This window comes from Triticum urartu, chromosome 4A, assembly GCF_056163025.1.
Source record: "Triticum urartu cultivar PI428250 chromosome 4A, HENAU_Tu73, whole genome shotgun sequence".
In the NCBI taxonomy this organism is placed as follows: domain Eukaryota; kingdom Viridiplantae; phylum Streptophyta; class Magnoliopsida; order Poales; family Poaceae; genus Triticum; species Triticum urartu.
Window position 1 is genome coordinate 551,603,150 of NC_141876.1, and position 8,435 is coordinate 551,611,584.

The 8,435-nt window shown below is 44.6% G+C and overlaps 1 pseudogene; it reads left to right on the forward strand.

The window, feature by feature from the left end:
* The first annotated feature begins 4,306 nt into the window (after positions 1–4,306).
* Positions 4,307–8,173, forward strand: LOC147976563 (uncharacterized; annotated as a pseudogene).
* Positions 8,174–8,435: the final 262 nt, after the last annotated feature.

Genomic DNA, 8,435 nt, shown 5'->3' on the forward strand with positions numbered 1-8,435 from the left:
CAGCTCAAGAACACCTCTCGCGAGGCTGTTCTTCCCTTGTACTATTCATCATCAGCCCCTGAGGCAATCCACCACACCACACACTAGAGTAGGGTATTAGACCACAACGGTGGCCCGAACCAGTATAAACCTCGTGTCTCTTGTGTTACTCATCATTTTCATCTTAGTTCGCACGAGAGGATCGGACGTAGATCGGTAGGGGAGAGATCGCCGCACGCACCCCGGTGTTTGAACCTCAAGGGTCTGCCGGAACCCGAAATCCGACATGTATGACTATGGTAATGAGTATATCCTTTCCGGACTAACCCCTCCGGTATATATAGACACCGGGGGGATCTAGGGTTTACATAGAGTTAGTTACATAAAAAGGGATCTTCACCTTCGATCACCAAGCTTGCCTTTCACGCCAAGGAGAGTCCAACCCGAACATGGGTACAGTCTTCGGCCTTCATGTCTTCACAGCCCATCAGTCATGCCCATGGATAACAGGCCGGACGCCCGAGGACCCCTTAGTCCAGGACCCCTACCCCCTATATGCGCCCCTGCCTCGTGGGCCCCTGGTGCTCCTTTGACCTCAACTCCAACTCTATATATTCGTGCTCGGTGAGAAAAAAACGAGAGAGATGGATTCATCATGTTTAACGATACAGAGTCACTGCCAAGCCCTAATCTGCCAGGTTCGGGGCTCCGGAGAGGGGAATCCGTCGCCATCGTCATCATCAACCTTCCTCCATCACCAATCTCATGATGCTCACCGTCGTGCATGAGTAATTCCATCGTAGGCTTGCTGGACGGTGATGGGTTGGATGAGATTTATCATGTAATCGAGTTAGTTTTGTTAGGGTTTGGTCCCTAGTATCCACTATGTTCTGAGATTATTGTTGCTATGACTTTGCTATGCTTAATGCTTGTAACTAGGGCTTGAGTGCCATGATTTCAGATCTGAACCTATTATGTTTTCATGAATATATGTGAGTTATTGATCCTATCTTGCAAGTCTATAGTCACCTATTATGTGTTATGATCCGTTAACCCCGAAGTGACAATAACCGAGATACTTACCGGTGATGACCGTAGTTTGAGGAGTTCATGTATTCACTAAGTGTTAATGCTTTGGTCCGACACACTATTAAAAGGAGGCCCTAATATCCCTTAGTTTCCAATAGGACCCCGCTGCCACGGGAGGGTAGGACAACAGATGTCATGCAAGTTCTTTTCCATAAGCACGTATGACTATATTCGGAATACATGCCTACATTACATTGATGAACTGGAGCTAGTTTTGTGTCACGCTATGTTATAACTATTGCATGAGGAATCGCATCCGACATAATTATCCATCACTGATCCATTGTCTACGAGCTTTTCATTGCTACTGTTACAATCACTACAAAACCAAAACTGCTACCATTACTTTTGCCACTATTACCACTACTATCATATTACTTTGCTACTAAATACCTTGCTGCAGATACTAAGTTTCTAGGTGTGGTTAAATTGACAACTCAGCTGCTAATAGTTGAGAATATTCTTTGGCTCCCCTTGTGTCAAATCAATAAATTTGGGTTAAATACTCTACCCTCGAAAACTGTTGCGATCCCCTGTACTTGTGGGTTATCTAGACTATTTTCTGGCGCCGTTGCCAGGGAGCATAGCTCTGTTCTTTGAGTCACTTGGGATTTCTATCTGCTGGTCACTATGAAGAACTTGAAAGATCAAAGAACCAAGATTTTCCCTCAACTACGAGGGGAGGTAAGGAACTAGCATCTAGCTCTGCACTTGATTCACCTTCTATTTTGAGTAAACTTGCGACACCTACTCCTGCTATTCATTCTGATATGTCGCATGTTATTGATGATGCCACGTCTGCTTTGCATGTTACTTATGATGAAACTACTTCTATGATTGATAATAGTGTGCCACTAGGTGAATTTCTTGATGAACAACTTGCTAGGGTTAGAGAGAATGAAATTATTGAAACTGATAATATTGATGAAAGTGATGATGAAGATTCTCCCCCTAGATATGAATTGCCTGTTGTGCCTGAGGGTTATGTTATGGATGAAGAAACTGCTAGAGACTTCTTAGCTTGCAATGATATATCTGATCTTAAGAAATTATTATCTAAGCTTAAAGAAAAGTCTTTGAATGCTAGAATGAAATATGACCCTGCTTTTGCTACTTCACCTATCTTTATTACTGATAAGGATTATGATTTCGCTGTCGATCCTGAGTTAATTACTTTGGTTGAATCTGATCCTTTTTATGGCTATGAAACTGAAATTGTTGTGGCACATCTTACTAAATTAAATGATATAGCCACCCTGTTTACTCATGATGAGAAGACTCGCTATTACTTTATCCTTAAGTTGTTTCCGTTCTAATTAAAGGGTGATGCTAAAACATGGTTTAATTCTCTTGATCCTAGTTGTGTGCGTAGTCCCCAGGATATGAATTATTACTTCTCTGCTAGATATTTCCCTGCTCATAAGAAACAAGCTGCCTTAAGGGAAATATATAATTTTGCGCAAATTGAAGAAGAGAGTCTCCCACAAGCTTGGGAGAGGCTTCTTCAATTACTTAATGCTTTGCCTGATAATCCTCTCAAGAGAAATGAAATACTTGATATCTTTTATAATGGACTAACCGATGCTTCCAGAGACTACCTGGATAGTTGTGCTGGTTGTGTTTTCAGGGAAAGAATTGTTGGTTAAGCTTAATTGCTATTGAATAATATGTTGAGTAATAAAAATGATTGGACACTTCCTGAACCAACTCCGAAGAAAAGGGGTATTCTATTTCTCAATCCTGAAGATATGCAAGAGACAAAGAAATCTATGAAAAAAGGTATTAAAGCTGAAGATGTTAAGAATTTACCACCTATTGAAGAAATACATGGTCTTGATAACCCGACACAAGTAGTAAAGGTAAATTCTCCCTATAGATTTGATGAAGGTGATATTCCTTGTAATAAGTCTGCTAGCCAATGCTCAGATGAGTTTGATAATTTTATTGTTAAACAACAAAACTTCAATGCTTATGTTGGTAGACAATTGAAACGCAATGCTGATATGCTTGAACACTTGAGCAATTATATGTCTAGAGTTAAAGGTGAACTTAAACTTATTAGTAAACATGCTTCTATGGTTACCACTCAAGTAGAACAAGTACTTAGGCTCAGAATGATTTGCTCAATGAATTAAATAATAAGAAAAATGATAATGGTGTTAGAGTTATGACTAGATGGGGTAAAATGACTCAGGAACCTTTATATCCTGAGGGCCACCCTAAGAGAATTGAGCAAGATTCTTAGAGAACTAATGTTGATGCACCCAGTTCTTATAAGAAGAAGAAAAAGAAAAATGATAGGACTTTGCATGCTCTGTGACACTCCAAAAAATTCAATTTGGTTTTTATCAAAATCTTTATGTGATTTGGAGGAAGCTATTTAAAAATTTTCTTAAACCCTCTCCCCCTCAAAAACTTTTATGACAAATATTTTTGTACTCTTCTCAACCTTGATTTTCGGCCTTGAGAGCTTTTCATTTTCGTCTTGCCTCTACTCAAATTCATTTTTGAAATTCCTTCTATTAAAAAGAAACCCGAGGAGTTATGGGTTTATTCTTTTCCCCTTTCAAAATTTCCTCTTTTGCCATGTCACTTTTTGACATAGCCTTCCAAAACCCCTCCCTGCCTTGGATCAAGTCAGGACTCCCATCTACAGCAAGTCTCAAACCATATTTGGCTTTTATTCAATTTATTTTTCCTCAAAAACTATTTCTGCCATTATTTATGGGCCTAGGTGATTTGCAAAGGAAGTAGCAAATTTATTTTGAGTTTTGATCCCAAACCAACTCCTCTGACTAGTCCTTAGTACCCTCAACCTAGATCCATCAAGATCCACTTGGCCTTAGTTCAAATATTTAAAATTTTGTCCACTGCAAGTTTGGACCAGAAATGCCATTTTTGGTGAAATTCATTTTTTTTCTTTTTCCAAAAATTCTGAGATAATTCATGCAGCTTCCAGATACACCAAGAGGCCACTTCACCAAAGATCAGCTCCAGAAAAATTTCCCACATGCCAAAATCATTTCATCGAACACCTGGCATGCACTGTTTCTGTCTGGATTCAGAAAAGTTTAGAGATTCAGTGTCTGGGTTCAGGCGACAGTGTCGTTTCGTCAGAACCCGTCGACGATCTCGCCAGTAGCCTCCTTGGATCCTAGCTCCCTGTTCCCCCTCCTTATCCAGAGCGCCGCACACTCGTTTGGATGGGCACCATCGTCGGTGGTGACGCGTCTCGCCGATGCCGGCAGCTTCTGTGGTGGCAGAGCCACCCGTGGCGGCCAGCAGGGATCGGCACTACCCTTCAGTGCCGTCCAGCACCGCCCAAGCTACCCATGGCCTCGGCGTGGCTGTCCGCTTGCCTGTGCACACTGCGGCACCGTCGCCGTGGCCTGAGCAGCACAGCGTGTGCTCTCTGCCGCCGACGAGTCCCGTGAGCCGTTCCGTTGGGAACATGGAGTAACACCCAAGGCAGGCCAAGCTTAGCACTTGAACGGAACCAGTGAACCCTCGCGGTGATGCCTAGCTCCCTAATCCACCTGACCGTCCTCTGCCTCGCCGTAATCATCGCCGGCGTTATCCCGTTCACAGCCACCGCCTCGAATCGGCTATAAAAGGAGCCCCCGAGCTAGTTCTCGACCCAGCGCCACACCTCCACCTCACCAGAGCCCCGCCTAGCCACTAGAAGGACCCCGAGGAGGTCACCTTCCCCGACTCCGGCCGCCCCGTTCCGCCTCGGGCTCCGGCTTGATTCACTCAGGTGAGGCCACCCCCGCCTCCCAAACCGCGTAGGCAAACCCCTAGTGCACCCAGTACCCTAACCCGAGCCACAATTCGATCTTTGCAGCTCTCCCCCGTGAGATCAACCTCACCCGAACCACCGTCCGCCGGAGTTGGGGCCGTCGTTGACATGGTGCCCACCGACGCTCAACTCCACCACCCACAGGTGCGGAAGAACACGGTGAACACATTGGTAACCCCCGATCCCCCTGCCTCGCCATGGATGCCGCTGGCGACCACCGCGGCCCTCGGGCGCCAGCACTCTGTTTCAGTTTTTAAACCCGACGGGTGGGACCTCCCCGTCAGCTTCTTCTTATTTTTGAAATGTTTTCTGAAAACGCCTTCGGGCAAAACACGTCTTCCCCCTGGACTGACGTATTCTATACTGAAACATTTTCTGTTTTTATAAAATAAACCCTGAAAACTTTCTGTTTCATTACAGAAAGGTCCCTGGACTAAAACTCTTATAACTTTTAAACAAAAGATGATTTTAACTTGAAACCTTTTCGGTCATCTTTATATTTCTGTCTAGTTTTTTGGTCATATTTATTTGAAAAATATTTGGGATACTTTTTGTGCACGCACGGTATTTATGTAGTATCCGGTTTTTCTTTAAATACGTAGATACCGGGAGGAGTAAAGGAGACGCGTACTTCGCCGAGCTAGACTCCGACTTCTCCGAACCAGGCAAGCATGTTTGAACCTTTGATATGATGAGTTTTTTGCATGTTTGCTCGAGTAGTTTTCTCATGGCATGTCTATATAAGCATTTGTGAATGTTATGTACATGCAAGGCAAGCTATCGATGAGCTTCGAAGTTGATGTGTTCTTATGATGATAAGATAACACGATCATGTGGTGACATGATAGGTTGCAGGCTGGTATTGTTGAAGCATGCCAGTTTTATGCCAACCGTGAACTCCGGTTTTAACGTGGGTCAAGTCTCGATCCCGTTCATTTCCCCTTCGTGCTGCCACATGTTTTCTGCAAAGAGTGCAGTTTAGTAAGTTGCAAACCTCTTTCCTGGTACACACCAAACAGAGGGACCGCGATGAGGGTTCCATGGCCCTAGATTAAAGCCAGTCATCCGGTCAGGGGGCATGGGTGTTTCCGGTTGGAACCGAGAGGGGGGCACCTTTTAGAGCGCGTGATATAAATTTGATCCCATGCTATTCGAGGTTGTAGCCTCCCCGTCTTAAGGTTTTTCTTGAACGTCGCCAAGGGTTATCCCTAGCAACGGAATGTGGAATGGGTGTGTACTGGTTAGACGTGTTTCTTCTAAAACACCGTAAACGGAACTAGTCCTTGTGACTACTGAAATCCGTTGGCTGTGGTTAAAGAGTACAAACTCTGCAGAGTCAAAATCATTCGAGTATCCATGTCCACGATCAAGGACTTGGACATCATCTCAGTGTCAGTGTCAGTCTCAGTGTCAAATCTCAGTGTCAACCCCGGTGATAGTCTCCGGAGTATAAATATACAACCGAGAGTGGTAAACTCGGTTGAAGGTTATTCATGTGAATGGACTAACCAGTTTATTATTATACGCTGAGTATTTCCTTGTGATGATTTGAATTCATGAGCTACTTAAATTCGAAAGATAAACTATAAGCCCTTTATGTGATGTCGCTCAGACGTCCGACTGTGGCATGATTGTTATTTACTTTTGATATAAGCCCTTTATGTGATGTCGCTCTGACGTCTGACTGTGGCATCATTGTTATTTATTTTCATTATAAGCCCTTTTCGAGGTGTCGCTTAGACGCCCGACTGTGGCACGTCCTGTTATTTACTTTTCAATATAAGCCCTTTATGTGGTGTCGCCTCGACGCCCGACTGCGGCATATTTACTTTTCATGTTTACATTTGTTATATCTTATGTCCGAACTGTCTTGCGAGTACATTCAAAGTACTCACCTGGCTTGTTGATTTGGCAAGATGTTGACGAAGGAGATCTTATGGATGAAGAGTTCGATAGCGAGTCCGACACCTAGAGGAGTCCCAGTCAGTCACGTGCGACCCTGGAGTTGTTCAATTGTATTATACATGCTTCCGCCACCCAAATAAAAATCATCAAGCCTCACTCCGACGCTTGATGAGCTGTAAGATTTCAGAGTCATGTCACCCACCTCACTGTGACATATCCACCACCACCTCTATTACGAGTCAGTAGTTATGCCACCATACCCTTGTGTCATATCCGCCTCTATGTATAATATAGGCATGCTTGTAATAATTTGTTGAGCATCCTCAGCTCAACCATGTATAATATTAGTACTATTGGATTTCTGTATCAAGGTTTTGTCTGCCTGTAAGAAGAATTCTTCTGTACTGGTTAATACAAAGGTCGGCTTTTCAATAATGTTTTATTGGAAAGGCGGTCGTGAAAAACTTGGCATCAGAGGCAGGCTGACTATAGGAAGCCACTAGGTGCGATGGCTAATCGGTTATTAGCTTATTTTATTATTCTGCATATTGTAGCAATTTTCTGTTGGTCATCATAAATTTATGATTTGACTATTTGGGATTTTGTCTACTTTTGTAGATGGCGGGCAACGTTTGTGGGTCACAGGTGTTCGCCAATGTTCCTGAGGGGTTTGTCAAACTCCTCATCTCCATCACCAAGATCGCGATCGGGCCATCAGTCCGTCTGGAGTTCACACTCTACCGGCACAAGCTCAGCGACAGTTTATCCATGTACCAGGCTGCAATTCAGTTCAAGGGAGGACGCGCCGAGTTCCACCGCTTCCGGTTCGTCGGGAGGGCCATGCCTACGGAGAGGCATGCCATGCAGATGGCTGCTCGCGAGGCAATAGCTCGTCTCCGGGATGTTCTTCCTTCAATGAAGACTCGTCGCTACCGCTACCTCCCATGCCACGTGCCATACACTTGCCACTATGCATTCGCTTGCACCAGGGGAGAAAGAAATGAGGCTATTGAGATGCTTGTTGAGTACCTCAAGGCACTAGAGGCAGCTTTCGACAACCTCGTGGACGACCTCGTAGCTGCTCGCATGGATTCCATCCATGGCTGCTCCGCCAATAGGAGGGAGCTCCTCCACATGGCACCACCACTGACGTTCGTCTCGTCCTCAGCATCATATACACCGGCCATCTTAGCCACCGCTCGTCGCCTGGCCACCACTGAGGAGTTTGACTAGGTCATTGCTCCTACTCCCGCCAGAGCCGCACCACCTGCCACACCCGCGCCAGCTCCACAACCCAGTACTTCGCGCCTGGAGCCTATCATTGAGGAAGAGGTTGAGTCTCCAGCACCACTGGGTCTTACCCTCGGCAGGCCAAAGGAGGTCTTCACCATCTCCGACTGAGTACGCCTAGTAGCAGTGTGATGTGCCAGCTTGTATGATATGTTTATATGTACATAGGTTTGGTGAGTAGTAGTTTGTGTGTGCATCATGTAGGATCTCGGAAAAGTGCACTAGCCTAAATAACATGTCAGGAATGTGTACGCACATCCTGAGTAATGTATTGTATAATTAAGGCTTGCATGTAATATATGTACTGAGCGGTCCTTCTCCACGCGTGATCTAGTGTTTATCTTGTAAAATCTGAGAGTTCTTAAAATTTCCG